Here is a 21,108-nt window from a genome sequence, read left to right as displayed (position 1 = left end):
CCTGTTGTAACCTCTTAGATTGATTTTAAAAATTCATTTTTATTTTGGTTGCTTACATTGATTTTTTTTAAATGCATTTTTTTTTTAATTATGGTTTTTTATCATTCGGCTCTACCGGGTAAATCTATCTGATTATCTTTACTTGGTCTTCATGGGTGACGTAGAGTCTGTGCTTTTCTTTGTGTGTCTATAGGATTTCTTTATAGTAACTAGACATGAAAATGGCTACCCAAACCTTGGAAATAAAGAAACAATACATCAGCACTTAATAATGAATGGGTAATTCATTTTTCTAGGATTTATCGGATCATTTGAGGTGACTGGTTATTATGTCTTTAGGATATATCTTATTATATCATGTTTCCTGCGTTTTTCAAGAGTCACAATGGACCTCTGTAGAAGGAAATTGACTTAGATACTAGCATTTAAGTGATGGTTTGTAAACCAGTTGCTGAAAATCTCAATTCCCAAGAGGTTCCTTCCCTAGAGATTCTGACTCAATAGATGACAAAGGAACTCAGTCATTATGTAAGAAAATCCCCAGGAGATTTTGGTTCATGTCTAGGTATAGGAATAGGCTCTCTGCCAAATCTGGGCTTTCCAAAGTAATTCTATAATACTATCATTCAAACTAATTTTCATTGGATATGGAGTGCAATTTGGGGGTTGATAAGGATTTAGCCCCATATTGGAGGAAAGCCAGAATTATGGAGTAATTATAAGAGATGCATTAAAAATACAAGTATAGATCTTATTAACATAAACTGAGGTTAATAAAATGTTGCCAAGTACAGGCTACTTTAATGAATAAATTAGCACATGATTTATATACAAGTGAATGCTACTAAAGTGGTATTAAAAGTGCTTGAAAACACTGTTTTCTTAGGCTGAACAGTCACCTTGAAATCTTGTTTGTGTTCCAAAAATGCTAGTGAGAGAATCTGCACAGATATTTTTCCGCTCAGTTCAAGATATGATGCCCAATAATGTGGCTGGTGTGTGCCCTTTCTCTCCTCTTGTTCTTTTGCCCTGTGTACATGTTTTGAGGCCATCTCTAGCGCCACAGATTAAGCAACACATGTTCCTACTTTCCACCTATTTGGAAGAGCATCACAGGAGAAGTAATTGCCATAATTTTTTTTTTAATCTCTAGGTAAGTGGACATGTGTTACAGACATTATCCACTAAGGGAGATTGTGATATAGAACTATAGAGAGGTTGGACTCAGAAAGAAGCAGAATTAAGCCCAAATCCAATGCCACCTACTAACTGCATGACATTGGGTTAGTCATTTCACCTTTGTGTTTTAATTCTCCTGACTTTAAAATGGAAACAATAGTATATTCCAAAAGATCATCACATGACTTATGTGAATTATGTACCTGAAATCTTATTTCAGAGCTTTGTACGTTTATACTAAGCATATGCTTTTAGGTAGCTATTTCTCATCTGATTATAATGATCAATTTAGTTTTTGAAAAAGTGGTGATGGAGGGTAAATGGATAAGTCAGATTCAAAGCCAGCTCACTGGGTGTTTCTGTACAGCACTCTCTCCAAGGCCCATCCTTCCAATTTTTTCTCTGCCTTTAACCACTTATTTTAAATTTCATTTTCATCTTCATACAAAAATGTTTCTGCAGTTTGAGTACATAATAAGGTGATGTCTAGAAAGAGGAATGAGAACATCGAAGCATTGCTCGGGCATTATTGGTGCGGGATGTAATGTACATTAGGCCAAACAATCTTAATCAGAAATGATAGAGTGATGAGGAATGGCCTTCTTTATACTGATGAAATCCCTTGCCGAAGATCATGTGTGTCCTCACAACATACAACAAACAGACTGTCTTGGATGAGAGGGGGCAGGGACAACAGGTGACTGAACTCAGAAAAGGTACTTGTATGCCTACCACTGCAGACACAGAAAATGTCAGGTAGAAAGGTCACATTCTCTTTGAGCACTCTTTTAAGAAGAGTAGTGACAAACTGGAGAAGAGTCACAGAAAGGTATTTGAGGTGGCAGGTTCTAGAAACAGACTGAGGAATAGTTGATGGTAAATATGTTTAAACTAGAGAAAGGACAACTTGTAGAGGGAGAGGAGTGACAGAGTCAATTTCTAAATATCTGAAGGGCTGGCAGGTGGCAATGTTATTAATAAGTTCTGTGTGTTTCTCGAGAGCAAACTGGGACTATAAAACTACAAAGAGGCAAGTATCAGCTCCACATAACAAGAGGTCAAATGGAGAAAAACTTCAAAATGGTCACAGTGCCTTTTGTGGGAGTGAGCTTCCTGTCCTGGTGCTCATTCAGACATAGAGTGGACTGTCATGATGTATGCATTTTGGTAATTGCTTGGACTTCATGGTTCTGCAGATCCTGTCTTTACAAATCTGGTCCACTTGATCATTAACTTCATTTTTAATTTATGAGAGCTCTGTAACAAATAGTTTTTTTTTTTTTGTCATCAGTGTTATAGCCTTTGGGTTACTGCCTGACAAAACATATTCTTTTTGTTTATTTCATGGAAATACAAGGCAGAACTCTTTTTTTTTAAATGAGACCCCTCATTCTCAGCCTACTTCATGCTTTTATTCCAGCTCAGTGGTGCATAAATACTTGCAAAGTATTTTTAATGGTGTGCTGTATTTTTGTCTGCAAATATTTTTAATGACTATTAACGTCATTTGGGATGTCACTAATTCTGGGGTCACTGTAGTTTCTACAGTTCTTTTACCTGGGTTTGCATATCTCATTTAGGATACTTGCCTGTCTCCTGAAGTTGGCTGAGTTTCAGAACCCTACCTACGTCTTAGGCTTGCATCCTCTCTGATGCACTCAAATGTTACTGTTCCATGGGACCCTCTGTCTGGTCTGCTGTATATGCCATTTATTTTTATCTTTTGTTTCACCTCCTTGCTTACTCATTTACTGTGCTGTGGCCCTGGGTAAGTTCTTTAACTTCAGGGGTGTATATGTCCACCTCCCCTGTTCCTTTACATCTCATTCTTTCTCTTTGCTTGCTTTTGTTAAATATATCATTTTTGTTCCTTTCTCAGGACCTTTGAACGTGTCATTATCTTTGCTCATAATTTTTGCCATCTTCTCCTTTACTTTGTGTAGCTTCATGGCTTTATCCAAATCTCAGCTCAAAGTCACCTCTTCAATGAATCTCTTTCACTATTCTCCAACTATAACAGCCAGTTATTCCTCTGCCCCTGCCTCGGTAACTCTGGCATGTCGCCATGACTTTTTCTTTCTCAACACCACACTTGAAATAATTTATTAGTTTATATTCACCCCCCCAACTACATTGTAAAGCCTTGAGAGCAGGAACCTAATCTGTCATAGAGTGGCTCATAAATGAGTATTTATTAAAGAAATGACCACATGAAAGAACAAGGACCCAAACTAGAAACCTTGGAATTCTCTATTAGTTCCTAACATAATTTAAGAGGAGAGTATATCTTGCTTTCAGAGGGGAGGATTCATTAACTCATCACTATACTAGGTGAGCCCCTGACATGGTGCTATCAGCAATCTGAGGTTAATTTAATGGGGCATTGACAGAGCAGAATCCTTTGGTTAGAAATCAGTGTGCAGAAGACTGAAAGTTGTGACACACCAGAAAGGCTTAGGGAAGCAATCGTAAATGTTATCTGATTGCTAAGGAAGTCTGGTAGACACTTGTCAAAGATGATGAGTAACTTACCCCCTCAAAACCTAGATTTGTCTGGTTGTAACAAAGACAGATGTAGGATTGGCTGAAAGTAGGCCCAAGAGCTTCTCTGCCTTCCATTCAATTTTGATTGCCATCTATGAGTTTATCATCACCCGCTATTCCTCGGGCTTTGTTTCCTGGACTTGTCCACATGCATTTTACCCCCTATTTTATCTACCCCATTTCAGAGGATGAGCCTCTCTTCACTCTCTAACCTGAGTTCAAACTCCATGCTTTCCAAAACAATCTCTTCCAAAGCCCATTCTTTGTGGTTCTTCATACAGATCTTATTCATCTGTAGCCCCCAATCTCTTTCTGTGTCTATGTTTTCTAAGTTTCCATGAATTCTCTGAACTCAGTGGGCCCTCTATTATCTTAAGTCAATGAACATTAGGATAATGACACAATTGGGTCCTTAGATAAGAGCATGTATTACTAAGGTAGCAGAGGGAAACCCCCATTGCCTAATGTCATGGCACATCATCTCATTATCTCAGTAAGCCTTACCCTAGCTGTGTCTCAAAAAGGCAACTCTCATAACCATATTGGACGATTCGTGAAATGTTTATGGGTGACATTGAATGGTTGTTATTGTGTACTGTATATAAAATCCATTACTGATGAAGGAAGTGACTATTATTAAAGCAAATGGGAATAGCGATCAGCAATTGGACAAATTCAACCATGACTTTCATAGGCAGAGCAACTGTGGGCTCAAGCATGTCATGGGAAACAATTGCTTGGCTTAACACAATTCATGAGCAGAATCAATTTGCTAAAACGCAGGTCATTTGGCCCTGAGGGTTGGAGGGAACCATTATATTGCTGATGATATTTATTATTGAACTTGGATCTCTTTCACACACCATTTGACAATGGACTTCAAGTCCATGGGTCCCTAGTTGACTCTCCAAAAAGGAAGGCATGTTTCAGTGAGACAGTTAATTAGCTTTTTTCCCTCTGGGTTCACTGATGTCCTCCTACTGAGTGGTAAGTTTCTGAGGCTTTGAGAATTTTAGAATGAAAACATTGGTACCTCTTGTTCAGTATAAAATAACAACTTCACTGACATTTTTTTGTAAATTCACAGGGACTTTTAATTCAAAGAATCTGGATGTGATATAACCAACAAATGTGAATATACAGTAACATAAGTGTAATGACATGACCTCAGATGCCCCCTGTGCCTTCAAATGCTCTTTGTCCAGCTATATTGATAATAAGAGAACTGGGAAGACATCTGGTTTATTCTTTCTATCCAAATTATTACTCAGTTAAATCTTTCCATCCCTTGTTGGAGAAGAACACAAAATTATCAGAGAAGTATTTTCATGGTCAAAACTTATTTCTTCCCATTTTCCCCTCATAGAAATAAGTATTCCAAGTGTACAGTTTGGATGAGTTGTGTTAGATAGCGACTACCAAGTGTGAAATGTTTAAAAACACGGAGAGCCATAATGGTAGCAATGGTGGGTGGGGGAACTCCAAGGAACAACATGAATTCATTGGACACTAAAGAGAAAAAAGCAATAAAAGAGGCAGAATTGTGGCTAGTGAAGGTGCAGGTGTCTACAGAATGAACCCCCACACAAAGGATGTTTCTCTTTGGTTTTTCCTAGAGTTTGCATTAAGAGTTGTCACTCTGGGTCCATTTTCCCAGAACTGTTCTCCTGTATCATTTGAATATGATCAATTGCATGTTAGTGAGACAGGAACAAGAAAAATGTCAATCACTTGTCACTCTATGCTTGTCTCTTCTCCTTAGTAAAACCATTTTATCACACCACTGGATATGGCCCTCCCTCGTTATTTCCTGATGAGAGCTTTGTCATGGAGAATCCTATTTGCACTCCACAGTGAATTCTCACTCCAGACAGATATAGTCCACCATAAAGCGATAAGGGGCTTCCCAGGGAAGGTGGATAATGCCTACTCTGGGATGTCCTTGTTCCTGGAGTCCATCTGTCCTCCTATCTGCTTCTCACATTTCTTTTCTGAGTCTCCCAGTAACTGCTTCAGTGAAACCTCAGTGGACATTGGTGCTTGGAGAACAGGCTACTTGTGTATTTTTAACAGTCTGGTTTATATTTGTGATTCTTAACTTACTAAATAGTCACTAAAGAAAAGTGGCTAAGAATTCTGGCAGCTAGAGCAAACCATCACAATCTAAGAAATATTTCTAAGTCTGTTTAAAGGATTGAGTGCACAGCGGGCAGGGATAGGAAAAGAAGTTACTGGAGTAATAAATGATGAGCATCAATGAGGAAATACCACAAGGAGAAAAGAAAGAGATATGAATTAAGCATTAACAGATGTTAATCAACATATATTATATTGACCTCAAAGAGAAAATCCATCAAATGTTTGGCTACACCTTTCATTAAAAAGAAGAAAACCAACCCATGCATGGGTGGATTAGACAAACTCTAGATAGAGCAAAGGGGAAGGAGTGGAAGGGAGGGGGCATGGGAGAAAGAAAGACAGTAGATTGAGATGGACATCATTACCCTAAGTACATGTAAAAAACACGAATGGTGCGACTCTACTTTGTGCACAACCAGAGATATGAAAAATTGTGCTCTCTATGTGTACTATGAATTGCAATGCATTCTGTTGTCATATATAACAAATTAGAATAAAAAATATTGTTGATAAAAAAAGAATATCAAAATGAGCAAGAATTAGGTGGGAAAGAAGACAAAAATTAATGCAATTTTTAGGTCCTAAGGCATTTGTCAATGTTTTTGCCTTTCATTTATCATCCATCTGTAATTCTTTAGGCAAAATAATGATACACTTAATTCAAATAACCTTTATAAATAAATAAATAAATAAATCCATTTTTGTTACCTCTTAGCTTGTAGCAGGATTCATCTTTGAATGTTATGTGCCACTTGCCAGCAGAGTAGATCCATAAGGTCCCTGGGTTGTATGCTTTAGAGAAGGCACAGAGAGTTCTGGAAATGCAGCCTGATGTTTGGAGTCCCCTCTTGGGTTTTAAAATGTGGTTGTACTCTGTCCCCATCAGATGATATCTTCCGTCAACGTCCCTCGTCTCTACTTTGCACATAGTGTTCCACAACAGCACAGCCCAGTAGAAGTCTAAGGCTAGTTACCTACTTTGTCAAAACTTATAGTAGCCATGTTAAAGCAGGTAAGAAGAAACAGGTAAAATTAAACTTAATGAAAGGACTTTGAACCCAGTGTAATAAAAATACTATCATTTTAACACATAACTAATATAAAACCTTATCAGGGAGAGATTGTTTTCTTTTGGAAATGCAATTTATAGTTCAAATTTGCAACACATGTCAGTTCAGGTTAGCCACACGTGGCTAGTGGCTTTCAAATTGGAAAGTGCAGCTCCAGACTTTATTAAATCCAGAGAGCTTGATTTGCTTTGAGAAAGTGTAATTTAATGCAAAAGCATCTCAATTTTTTTTCATCCCGTCTAAATCAAGAAGACATTAATTTATTTTTTCTAATTCTCAAAAAACATAACTCAGGAGACAGGTCATCAAACAAATGAGTTAGGTTCCATCATCTCTCATCAAAGGCTTTGTTGAAATTTTTAAAAAAATTCAGAGATGACCAACTAAATCCTCTGTTTATTTATTTATTTATTTTTAATATTTATTTTTTAGGTGTAGATAAACATGACACAATGCCTTTATTTTTATGTGGTGCTGAGGATCGAACCAGGGTACTGTCTGTGCTAGGCAAATGCTCTACTGCTGAGCTATAATCCCAGCCGTACAATTCTTATTACACTTACATAGCACATTTTTTCCTATCTCTGGTTGTATATAAAGTATGTTGACACCAATTTGTGTCTTCATACATGTACTTTGGAAAATGATGTCTATCACATTCCACCATCCTTGCTCATCTAAAATTCATCTATTCCTCCTATGTTCTCCCTTCCTACCCCACTATGAGTCAGCCTCCTTATATCAGAGACAACATTTGGCATTTGCTTTTTGGGGGGATTGGCTAACTTCACTTAGCATTTCTTCTCCAACACCATCCATTTACCTGTAAATGCTATGATTTCATTCTCTTTTATTGCTGAGTAATATTCCATTGTATATATATATATGTCACATTTTTTTATCCATTCATCCACTGAAGGCATCTAGGTTGGCTCCAAAATTTAGCTATTGTGAATTGTGCTGCTATCAACATTGATGTGGCTGTGTCTCTGTAGTATGCTGTTTTTAAGTCTTTTGGGTATAGACAAAGGAGAGGGAGAGCTGGTCAATGGTGGTTCCATTCCCAGATTTCCAAGGAATCTCCATACTGCTTTCCATATTGGCTGCACCAATTTGCAGTCCCAACAGCAATGTATGAGTGTACCTTTTTCTCCACATCATCACCATTCTGACTGGAGTGAGATAACAGATTAGTTTTGATTTGCATTTCTCTAATTGCTAGAGATGATGAACATTTTTTCATATATTTGTTGACTGATGGTATATTCTCTTCTGAGAAGTGTCTTTTCAGGTCTTGGCCCATTTGTTATTGGCTTATTTGGGTTTTTTTTTGTTTGTTTGTTTTTTATTGGTTGTTCAAAACATTACATAGTTCTTGATATATCATATTTCACACTTTGATTCAAGTGGGTTATGAACTCCCATTTTTACCCCGTATACAGATTGCAGAATCACATCAGTTACACTTCCATTGATTTACATATTGCCATACTCATGTCTGTTGTATTCTGTTGCCTTTCCTATCCTCTACTATCCCCCCTCCCCTCCCCTCTCCTCTTCTCTCTCTACCCCCTCTACTGTAATTCATTTCTCCCCCTTGTATTATTTTTCCCTTTCCCCTCACTTCCTCTTGTATGTAATTTTGTATAACCCTGAGGGTCTCCTTCCATTTCCATGCAATTTCCCTTCTCTCTCCCTTTCCTTCCCACCTCTCATCCCTGTTTAATGTTAGTCTTCTTCTCATGCTCTTCTTCCCTACTCTGTTCTTAGTTACTCTCCTTATATCAAAGACATTTGGCATTTGTTTTTTAGAGATTGGCTAGCTTCTAATGCCATCCATTTCCCTCCAAATTCTATGATTTTGTCATTTTTTAATGCAGAGTAATACTCCATTGTGTATAAATGCCACATTTTTTTATACATTCGTCTATTGAAGGGCATCTAGGTTGCTTCCACAGTCTTGCTATTGTGAATTGTGGTGCTATGAACATCGATGCAGTGTCCCTGTAGCATGCTCTTTTTAGGTCTTTAAGGAATAGACCCAGAAGGGGAATAGCTGGGTCAAATGGTGGTTCCATTCCCAGCTTTCCAAGAAATCTCCATACTGCTTTCCAAATTGGCTGCACCAATTTTCAGTCCCACCAACAATGAACAAGTGTACCCTTTTCCCCACATCCTCGCCAGCACTTGTTGTTGTTTGACTTCATAGTGGCTGCCAATCTTACTGGAGTGAGATGGTATCTTAGGGTGGTTTTGATTTGCATTTCTCTGACTGCTAGAGATGGTGAGCATTTTTTCATGTACTTGTGGATTGATTGTATGTCCTCCTCTGAGAAGTGTCTGTTCAGGTCATTGGCCCATTTGTTGATTGGGTTATTTGTTATTGTCTAATTTTTTGAGTTCTTTATGTACTCTGGATATTAGGGCTCTATCTGAAGTGTGAGGAGTAAAGATTTGTTCCCTTTTTATCTTTTTGCTGCTAATTTCTCCTGGTGTGCTCATGGAATAGTCCATGAATTTTGAAAGAGAGAAAAGCCATTCATTTTGGTTGTTGCTGTAGATAGTTGTCCTTCTATGGGTGGCCCAATCAACACTACTAAGATGACTGAAACTTCTGTTCCACAGTTTCAACCCATTAAATGGAGCAATATCATGGAGGAGTGAAGTGTGGGGCTCTGGATTCAGATAGCTTGGTGTTCAGTCCTATCTCTCTATCCTTTAGCAAATTGCTGAATTTCTGCATACCTCAATTTCCTCATCTATAAAATGAGAATTATGACAGGGCTGCTGGGAAAATAAAAAGACTCATTACATGTAAAACCCTGGAACAATACCTGACATATAGTTAATGCCCAGTCAATATTAGCTATTATGGTTTACATAATTATTAACATTATTATTGTTATTATCCTGAGGTACATATCCAAGAAAAGCCTAAGGAATTGATGGGAGTGAGTGAGGAGTCAGAAGCTAGGGTAGATGACTGGCCAGAGGAACCATCAGAGAGAGCTTACACAGGTTCAGAGTCATCACCTGTGAACATGGCCATTTGTGTCTGGACCACCAGCCTTCAGAGACACAAAAGCTCAGTCATCTGTGAGCACATGAAACTTTTAAGCGGCCACAAGTTGACAGCCCACAGTGTGCTGACATTTACTACTGTGGGAAATCTTTTCCCGAAAGAAGAAATTCTGACTTATGATTTTGTTCTTAGACTTTGGAGTTGCTTCAGCTTACTAGCAAGCAGTCTCCCTGGAAAATGACCCTCCCCTCCTGCCCCTGATTTAGAAGAGCATGTTGAGAGCTATTTTTTTTCTTAATAAGGATGAATGATTCTATACATCAGATCAGCAGGAGTGATTTATTTCAGATCCTTCAATGCTGAACTTGCTATTTAAACCTCCATGTCCCTTATACTTCCCATATTTGCACTGAAGTAAAAAAAAAAAATCCAATAGTATTGGCTTCTGGATTGAGGTAAATAGTCATAAACAACTTTCTGTCCCTAGGCATAACTAATGAAAAAATAATATAATAGAATTATTATTGCCATTTAATGAGAGTCTTCAATGGACTGTACTTTATGCTTGATGCTGTGCATATATCATTGTGTGATACCTGTAAGCCTAACAGGGTAGGTTTGATTGAAGCTCAACCTCACTGAGGGTATGTATCTGTCTTAAAACTTTAATGATAAACCTTGTTTATGTCAAAGTGTATTCAATGACAATGCCTTCTCTGTCTCTATTACCCTTGACTTTGATTTGAATACATTCTTCATTTTCATAGAAAATTCAAAGATAGCAAGATAAATGTTTTTCTTGGAGACTGCGACTTCTTGTGCTAAATCTCAGTTTCCATATTCCTGTTCAACCTTAGAGACATTTACACACACACACACACACACACACACCCCTCCTAGATTTCCAGCCAACCCTCTAGGTCCTAGACGTGCTACTGCTAATTAAGCATTGAAGACTTATAGGAAAAGAAATGGCATTTTCCAAAGTTAAACATTTTCTCTGCTTTTAGCATGTGACCCCCTAGACCCGGCTAGGAACTTTATTATAACTCCTTTTTATAGTATTTTTAAACACAGGGAAGTCATCAACACACTGCAGCTAGCTTCTGCAATTCCCAAGGTCATCTTTTCTGAGCCGATTTTGCGCACTGTGCCTCTTAAACACTTTTGCATGCCTTATAGTGTATTCATGTCATGATAACACACTAAAATATTTAAAAGGAAATTGCTGCCTTATTTTTTCTCCAAAAGAAACAGTCCTTGCTTACAGCTCTCAATGGACCATAAATATCTTCTAGGCCAGCTGTACTAGTACCTGTTGAAATCCTTCTTACATTAGTAGTAACTAAGGAACTTATACAGTATTCCCTTTGCCCTGAAATATGGCCCTGCTCCAGCCCATCTTTTTCCTTTTAAAATAATTTTGTGTATTTTTAGAAAACGCTTCAGAGATATTGAAGGGGTATTTGCACAGTTGGGTCAAATGCATGTATGAATTTGGAGCTGGCTTCTCTGGTCATGGTGGCCATATCAGATATATGAAGATTGAGCTGAATTTAATTATAGCAGCATGCAATAAGCAAAGGTGTTTCCTTAAGTTATATCCTATCCACGTGGCGTGTGTGCCATTCCCTTCCTTCCCTGGGCACTGGAATAGTTTCTTTTCTCAGGTCCCATCTCAAAATAAAGAGCTTTATGATTTGGGGGATTTTATCTATTGGTGATCTGGGGTAAGGATGAATTAGACGACTTGAGAGAGGTTAGGGGCAAGATTTTCAGGCTGATGAGTTAGTATATATCCAATTAAGAGCAAAATAGGGGCATTCAGTTATGTTTATCTCTATCAGTCACATGCAGTACCTGAGGTGGAAAGAGAAATCATAAGTTTTCTTAGGACATAGAGGGTAGCAGACAGATCTGGGGTTTATGCTCAGGCTGTCTGGCTCTGGAGTCTGGGCTCTTTTGCTCCACTGCCTCTTAATTCCCAGAGGTATCACCTTTCCCTCTCTAGCTCCTGACACCCAGAAAGGCCCAACAGATGACAGAGTAGTTCTCAGGAAACGATTACTGGCCTGAATCAGTTACTTCCCCAACTCCCTGAATTCAGAGCCTTGTCCTATTCCTCTGCTGTTTGACTTTCGTGGAAGCTGCAAGTCCCCCCACATTGGGAGCATTGCCTTCCTTCTTGGTCAAAACCTCCTCTCAAGGAACAACTTGTACCTCAGTTATCACAACAGAAGTTCACATTGTCAACCTTTCCGAGACAGCAAAGTACTTTTTTCAAACGAACAAAGCCTGGTGGAAAAGAATGGGATTTAAAGCTGGACTATCAGACCCTAGTCTAGAGGTACAGTAGTGGGACTTTGCGTGTGAACTCCAAAATCTAGTCACAAAGACCCACACTGTATCCTGTATTCATTTATGGAGTCCACTTGAAAATGAATTTGATAAATGCCCCACCACCACCAAGAGTCTCCCCAACACTCTCCAAGATAGACCAGTTCGAAATAGACTGATCCACAAGCACCTTCACATTTGGAACTGTGTCACTGCCTGCCAGGAGAATAATAGACATTTCTACTTGAGCCATGTAGGCTAGAAAATGCACTTTTCTGCCTAGTGGTCAAGTTGCTGCAGTGTGTGTGCCTGTGTATCTATAAAATGGTGTAATTGACCTAATTATTTTGAAAAAAATCTAAACATGGGAAATCATTTACATGCCAAATAGTAGAGGAATATAGATGAATATTTTAATGATATATATTCATATGTGTGGCTTTTAAATGGATTTTTTAAATGACTAATATTAAAATGTTGAGCTATAATTTGAGGTGAAAAGAGGGGCACACCAAATCTGAGAATAGAGATCATTACTAGTTTTTTTCCTCTGTGCTCTTTGATATTTTCCAAACTTTATATATAAAATGACTGTGATTTTGTACTAAAAACAAACAAAATAAAATTAGGGATCTTTTTTTTGAAAAGCAGACTCCTGTGTTGTTGGTTTTTTTTTTTTTTTTTTTTTTTCAGTATTGCAGAGACCAGCATTTACTAGTGGTTGTTTCATGCTCATAGTGAAAGAAAATTGACTTGAGTTTGACAAACACCTCATGGGAAATTCTTGTGTGTGACCTATCACTTAAGTTGAAATACTGGGACAAATGGCCTTTTTGGGATTTCTACTCTCTGAGTTGTTAGAGGGGGAAAAGTTCTCTTTAGGATCAAATTTTCCCTGAGTTCCTGCTTTGAGCAGCAGAGGAAAGGACCCAGTAACACGAGCACTTCTGCTGATGTGATATTCCTCAGCTTCCTGCCCCCATTCATTTTGTCTTGTGTCAGGTTTCTTCTCAATCACCAAGTCATCCCTCAGTATGTCTCGGGTTCATTTGAGTAACCTGTATAGCTAGAATGAACTTCATAGTCCCCAACTGTACAGAATGAAATATCCTTTAATACTGAAATTTAGGTTCTGGAGGTGATGGCAAACTATTTTAATGCCCCAGGCCCGAGTTTTGCTCAGCAGGTTCAGTACTCTCAGTGTCATTTCAGGCCTGTGGTTCAGTCCCATTCTGGTTTCAACCTCTCAATTCAGCATTCTCTAACCTGGGGCCTTTATGAGCAGCATGCATGTCACTTGGAGTAGGCACAGAGATGGTGTAGTTGTCAACTGTCATTTCTTTTGGCATCTGGCATCCAAATTATCTGACTTGCTTGTTCTAATGAATATTCTCAGTCCATGCCAATCCCTAGAACAAAGGTCATCTGTTGGTAGATGGTGAGCTTTGGCTTCCTACAACCTTGAAGGTATGCATGGTCCTGACATGGCCTTTGGTGACAGTCACATGAAGGGCACTTACTCTGAGGCCTTTTCCAGATTTTTAGTGTTCTCGTGGACTCAGAAAAGTTTGTCTGTTTCTCCATGTTTTTCTGAGACCTCAGATGATTTAGTCCCTCATCCTTCCCCCAGCAGATACTTCATGTCACCGCAACAGTCTTCCATCACTCTCTTGCAGATCTGTTCCTCATCAGGATTCTGGATAGAAAAAGCAGAATGCAAATTCACTCTGCTTATAGATTCCAAGTCCAAGGGATAGTTCACAGAAAATTACCCAGGAAAGACACCTCCCAAAGATATCCAGGTTACTTATCTTCAGGATTTGCAAATCATGTTACATGGCAAAGAAGAAATAAGGTTGTTACCTTATTCAATTAAACAAAGTTTAAACAATTAAAAATGCTAATCAATGGACTTTAAGAAATGGAGAGATTGTCCTGGATTCTCCAATTGGGCCCAATATAATCACAGGGATTTAAATGTGGAAGAGGGAGGCAGGATAATTAGCATCGGAGTGCTGTTGAGTGAGAGTCAACTGGCTATTGCTTGAAGATGGAAGTGGGCCACAAGCCAAGGAATGCAGGAAGCTTTAGAAGCTGAAAAAGGCTACACACACACACACACACACACACAGACACACAGACACACACACACAAAATATGTAAATCAGATTTTCCCTTAGAACCTTCAAAAATAAATGTAGACCTGCCAATACCTTGATATTAGTCCATTGAGACCCATTTTGGACTTCTGACCTGCAGAGCTGTATGATAATAAATGTGTATCATTATTGAACATGAGGCATATGGAAATTTGTTGCAGCAAAAAAAAAAAAAATAGAAAACTAATTACCAAACCTTAAGATTCAGCCTGGAGGTTTGGAAAGGGCAGGGTGGAGATTGAAGTCTGGAAGTGAGCAGGTAGAACCATCTCTTCCTTACCCCTGCACCAAGCATTTGTTTCTCTCTTATGCTGGAGCAGTGCCTTTTACCCTTACAAGTTAAAATAAGACCTGAAGACCACTGCTTAGTAGTAGATGCACTTTCCTTTAGCCAAGAGAAGGTCAGGAAGGAAATGGTATACCAGTGTTTACTTTGAAATATTAGCCTGCTTCACATGGATTAAAAATAAGTGACAGTTAACTATGCTGGAAAGTAGAAACCAATAAGTAGCATGAGGTGTTATACTATGATAAAGGCCATGGAGGGTCAGGGAAGGAAGTGACCACCCGACAATAGGGCCATCAGAAAAGTCTCCTATAGAGTCTCAAGTCCTGGCTCTATGGCTAATGAGGCTATAGGCCATTCTTATTGTCTAGAGCTCAGTCTCTCTGGCCTCTGAGAGGTATTCATCTTGGTTACCTCTGAGCCAGCTTTGAGTTCTGATCCTTTGTGATTTTGTGACACTAAATAGTTCAGTTGAGAAAGAACCACTTGCCCTAAGGACTCCTTCCCTTTGATTTCCACAGGGAGGCCACATTAGCATAGCAGAAAGGATATTGACACGGCAGTTGACTTTTAAAATTCACTGAGAATGGAAGATAAAATGAAAACACGCCAGATGGAACACAAGCTCCCTACTATTTCAAAACTTAGACATTTCCACTAACTGTTGGCACCAACTTAAATATCATCCCGAATGCTATTTACAGTTTTCAAAGTGACAACAATAGTATGTTTCTAAAGGAGAAAAGATTGAGCTGAGAGGGATTCTGATATTTTTGGAATTTTATTTTGTGGCTGGAAAAATTAATAGCTAGTTGGATATGAAAATAACAGGCCAGGAAAGTCACATAGACGATCCAGCCACAGCTGTAACCCACCACAGGGTCTGGATCTCTTGGAATTGACACGCGCAAGTACTGTGAACCTGACTCACCTCATGTAGATTCACTAAATAAGTTTCTGTGTCTTTAAGTTTTAGTGTCTCATATGTCATGGCTCTTGATCCCTTTGGGCTCACAGATCTCTTTGAAAACCCTGCCCCAAACTGGAAAGTTCGTAGTAGGAAAAATTTGAAGATATGTACATTGATACTTTGTGTTTCATTTTAGAATTTTTTTTTAAGTCCCAAGTTAAGAGACAACATGGTAAAGAAGAGAATATCCTCTAAGTCTAAGAAATCACTGAGACTCATTTTGGGAGTGCAGTTTTATACATACACATATCCACATATAATCTGGGAATTGTCCTGGGGGCTCACAATGTCTGTGAAAGCTCCAGCCCTCTGCATTCCAGAGCATTAAACTGTTCAGCTATTTTCATAGAGGAAATGTCAGAGACACGCACTATTAGAATATGCAAGGAGGAGGAGGAGGTCTTTTGAAGAGGAAATATCTGCTGGACTTGGGGTAGTGAGTTTCATTTGGGAGCCAATAATTGTACTGAACAGATGCCTGGATCTCTCATCTTTTTTAATTAAAGATCCAGTCCCATAATCTCATAGTAGCTTCCGGAAAACTAGCCAGTTTTACAAATAGTGGTACTTAACTTATGTTTCTTTCTGAATTGAGTTGGTTTTCAATATTTGATGATTACAGAATATCATTAAAGTGCAGAAAGTGATCATCTTGAAACTTGGCTAACATAAATCTTTTTGAGTGGCTAAATAGTCTTTAAGTATGAGAATTGACAGGTTTTTGTCCTTTTTTTAATCAATGGAGAAAGTTACATGTTTGGTTTTTCTCTTCTCCAACATACTTTTCGTAATTACTCTTTAAGTACAAGATGACTTAGACTGTGGCTTTATAATACCTAAGAGTTTGAAATTAAAAATTTTGGAAGATGCAAGGACTAAGTTGATTTCACAGTCATTGCAAAAATGATTTTAAAAAATCTTAACCTATTGGTGTTCATACTTAATTTAAAATTTAGGTTTTATCCATCCAAGAACCCACCTATAAACGATTACTTTAAAGTTGTTACATTACATTGATGCAGTTGTCCAAATCCAAGGGATCAGTTCTCAATTTTGATGCATCCGATAATAGAACACACTCCATCCCCATAAAATGCCCTCCTCTTGCCACCCCTGTCCTTCCCGAGAGCACCCAATTCTGGAGGATTCAAGCTTAGAAAACTTGGGTCAGCTCCAGCTCAGTTCTGAATGTCAGCTCCTGTGCACTAGATTCTGTCATTTGTCCTGCCAAACACCTCTCATAGTTACTCCTCATCTTGACTGAGCAGAAGTCCTGGGATGCTGCTTTCTGGAGATTTTCTAGAGTTTTCCAAAAGCTCCTAAATAATTTTCTTAGTCTACTTTTCTCTTGATTTTTTGTCCATTCATACTATTTTCCTACTATGCTCCTTAAGATTGAGGTGGGAGAGTTTAATACAACTCTAATTGCACCAAAATCATCTGTCCCTTTACCTCCCATCCCTACCTTCCCTCCTACCATCCCCTTCAATTTCCTTTATTGTAATCATTGTCTCTTTTGAATTTTAGGACATAGGGTTATACTTTGTTTCCTATTTAGAGCTTACCAATAAATTTCCCCTTGTTTTTCATCATAATTTTGTGTTGGTTTTTATGAATTTTGTTAGGTATTCTGGTAAGAGGGAGAAAGATTTTTTTTTTCTTCTACAATCTATCACCTTTACGATAATGAAGCAGCATTTCTTTTCTATTCTCATTCTTGCTTTTTTCAGGCCCTCACCACAAATCCATATTCCCACGGATTCTGATTCCTGTTCCCCCATTTATACCACATAAACTCACAGGTTAGTTCTGTAAATTTTAACTCCTCCATTCTGAAGCTGGGTGAATCCCAATGTCTTAGCCCATGCTTCCAAGGCCCTTTGAAATCTTTGTTTTCTTTTGATCTTACCGCTATCATTCACGATCCACTTGCTTAATCCAACTATCTCCTTATGGGTCCAACAGGAAACCAGGTCATTCTCACCTTTGTGCTTTTTTCACATTGCTGCTCATGATAGTTCTAGAAGTTTCCACCTCCACCTTTACCATGTCCAAATATCTAAAAGGCTTCCTTGACTACTCCAGGTTACAATAGTTTGTTTTTTTTTTCTAGATGTCACTGTACATATTTAATTTTCCCAACAATGAAGCTGAAAGGCTCCAGAATAACTTACTGCTTTTTAAAAATGAAAAACTAAAAACTGATGTTCAAGTGGGCTATGAAAATACAAGGAACCATTTTTAATACTTTATCAGGCACTAGGATAAGAACTTCCCACATTTTTAAAGTAAAAACTTCATCAAAATATAGTTAAGAACACCATATAGTTTACCCATTTAAAGTTTGCAATACAGTAGTTTTCAAGTATATTCATAGGATTAGGTAATCATTGCCTGGGATTCCAGAATATTTTCATTACTCCCAAAGGAAACCCTATAGCCATAGCAGTCACTCCTCATTGCCCACTTCCCCTGGCTCCTTGCAGCTACTAAACTACTTTTCATCTGTGCGGATTTGTCCATTATGGACATTTCATATAAGCAAAGTCATACATTATGTAATCCTTTTAGATGCTTCTTTTGCTTAGCATAAAATTTTCCAAGTTTTCATAGATGACCATCTTGTAGCATCTTGTATCAGTACTTCAATGTTTTTCTAGTTTGATTGAGGAAAATTTAATAACAATCATATACATTTAAGCTGTATAATGTGACAATTTAATATATATGGCATACACGATGAAATGATTACTACAATAAAGCTAATAAATATACCTATTACCTCACCTCACATAGTTGTCCTCTTTTGTTGTAAAAACATTTCAGATCTCCTCTCTTAGTGAATTTCACAAATATAATAAATTATTAACTAGAGTCACGGTGTTTTACATTAGATCTCCAGGACTTATTCACTTTATAATGGAAAGTTTTTACCCTTTGACTGTCATGTACCCATTTCCTTCAGACCCTGGTAACCACCAATCTCCACCATTCTGCTCTGGGTATGAGTTCAGCTATTTGTGGATTCCACGTATAAGTGAGATCACACGCCATGCATTGTTGATCTTCCTGTGTCTGCCTTTCTTAACCTTACATAATGTCCTCCAGGTTAATCCAGGTTGTCACAAATGGCAGAACTTTCTTTTTTAAAAGAATAATATTCCAGAACACTATTCCTGTACACACGCACATCCTATGTTTCTATTTACCCATTCACCAATCCCTAGACACTGAGGTTGCTTCCTTGTCATGGCTGTTGTGAAGTATGCTGCAGTGAATATGGATATGCAGATATCCCTTTGAGGTAATGATTTTATTTGATTTTCTTTGGATATACACCTGGAAGTCAGATTGCCGCATCATATGGAAGTTTTATTTTAAAATTTTTGAAGAATCTAAACATTATTTTCCATCACAAGCTGTGCTGATTTATATTCCTACCAACAGTGGACAAGCGTTTCCTCACCAACATGTGTTGTCTTTGGACTTTTTGATAATAACCACTCTAACAAGCATGATATTGTGATATTGCATAGTTTTGATTTGCATTTCCCTAATGATTAGTGATGTTGAGCATTTTATCATAAATCTGTGAGCCAAATTATATTTCCTTAAAAGAATGTCCCTTTAGGTCCTTTGCTCATTTAAAAAATTTAGGTTATTTTTTTTTCTATTTTTGTATCCTTATGTATCTTGGATATTAACCCCTTATCAGTTATATTGAAAATATTTTCTCCCATTCCATAGATTACCTTTTCATTTCTGATTGTTTGTGTGCAGAAACCTTTTTGTTGCAAAATGGCATTCCATTGTATGACTAGACTACATTTTGTTTATCTGTTCATCATTTAATAGAAAGTTGAGTTGCTTCACATTGTGCCTCTTCTGAATAATGCTGATAAAAATGCGGGTATTCATTTGTAAGTATTTGTGTGGACATATATTTTCATTTCTTTTGGTACTGGGGGTTGAACCCAGGTATGCTTTACCACTGAGCCACATCCTTAGTCCTTTTAATTTTTATTTTTTAAAAATTTGAGACAGGGTCTAGCTAAGTTGCTGCGATTGGCCTTACCCTTACAATCCTCCTGCCTCAACTTCCTGAGTTACTGGGATTACAGGTGTGGATTACTACCTGGCCTTGTTTATATTTCTTTAGGATATATATCTAGGGATAGAATTGCTGGCTCATATATATGGTAACACCATGTTTAATCTTTTAAGATTCTGGCAGAGCATTTTCCAAAGCAGTTGTACCATGTTACATCTCTACCAGCAGGATTCCTATTTTTCCACATCCTCATTAGCATGTATTTTCTAACTTTTTGATTATATTCACCCTAATGGGTGAGAAGTGGTATCGAATTGTGATTTTGATTAGGCAAGCTCTCTTCAGTGGCTACTGATGTTATCTTAAATTCATCTTTTTACATGATTTTTGGACATTTGTATAACCTTCCTTGGGAAAATATCTTTTTGAACCCTGTGTCTATTGTTTCAATTATATTATTTGTGTCTTTATCATTGAATTGAAAGGGTAATACTGAATATTTAATTCATTCCATCCTTACAGTACCTCTCTGGGATTGCCATAAAGTCCTTTATTGGCATAAAGTAACAGGCGACCTTTAAGGAACCATATTTTAATTCATTACAATGAGATACCCTCTCCTTAAAGGAGGGTCACTTGATGCTGGAGGCTGTGTACCAGCAAAAGCCCCAGTACTACTATTTTCTTTAAATGATTAAACCATTTCCCACACCTCTCTGCTTCAAGTATATCAGCTGACCCCCAACCAGCTTCTGCCCACTTGGATGAGATCATTTTCCATTTGTGAAAATGTGTGAGAAGTTCACTGTCTCGCCTGTATCATCTCATATGCCCAAATATGCTCCTGGAGATTATGTCAGCTCTTATTTCTGAAATGCATTGTTAGTGAAGAAGCAAAATGCAGAAAATTTATGCCACTGGCCCAAGGTCCCTCTTTGAAATCACTGTGTGAGGAACATTGAGGAATGAGTAGGGAAATGGCTTTGTAGTGAAGATATGGCTACAAGGCTGGTGAGGCAGAGCTATCGGCAGATCTTCCTGCTGATTCTTGGTATTATCCCTCCTGGTGTGGGTCCCCTTACTGATCAAAGGAGGCTGAGAATATTTTCCAGGTCCTGGAAGATTTCATATGACAATGTATATAAATGCCTAGTGTAATACCTGGCATGGGATCCTCTATAAATATCAGCAGCTCTTATTGTTGTCATTGTTGTTGCTTTCACTATGCCCTTGTTGTTTTGCTCTTTTAAATCAGAGATCAGTGTCTGAACTTGAACTTCCTGGCTCTGCGTCCAGTGTCTGGGGTTATGAGGTCAAATGGCTGCAGAATAAATTCAAAGATCATCAATAA

General features: G+C 38.0%; 1 protein-coding gene across 18 annotated transcripts in view; it reads left to right on the top strand.

The window, feature by feature from the left end:
• The window catches only part of Fhit (fragile histidine triad diadenosine triphosphatase), a 1,362,797-nt gene that overhangs the window by 1,205,034 nt on the left and 136,655 nt on the right, over positions 1-21,108 (top strand). The gene's annotated exons all lie outside the window — the stretch shown is intronic.

The sequence above is a fragment of the Ictidomys tridecemlineatus genome, chromosome 2 (assembly GCF_052094955.1).
Source record: "Ictidomys tridecemlineatus isolate mIctTri1 chromosome 2, mIctTri1.hap1, whole genome shotgun sequence".
NCBI lineage: Eukaryota > Metazoa > Chordata > Mammalia > Rodentia > Sciuridae > Ictidomys > Ictidomys tridecemlineatus.
Note: the sequence above shows the minus strand (reverse complement) of the source record. Positions and strands in the feature narration are given on the sequence as shown.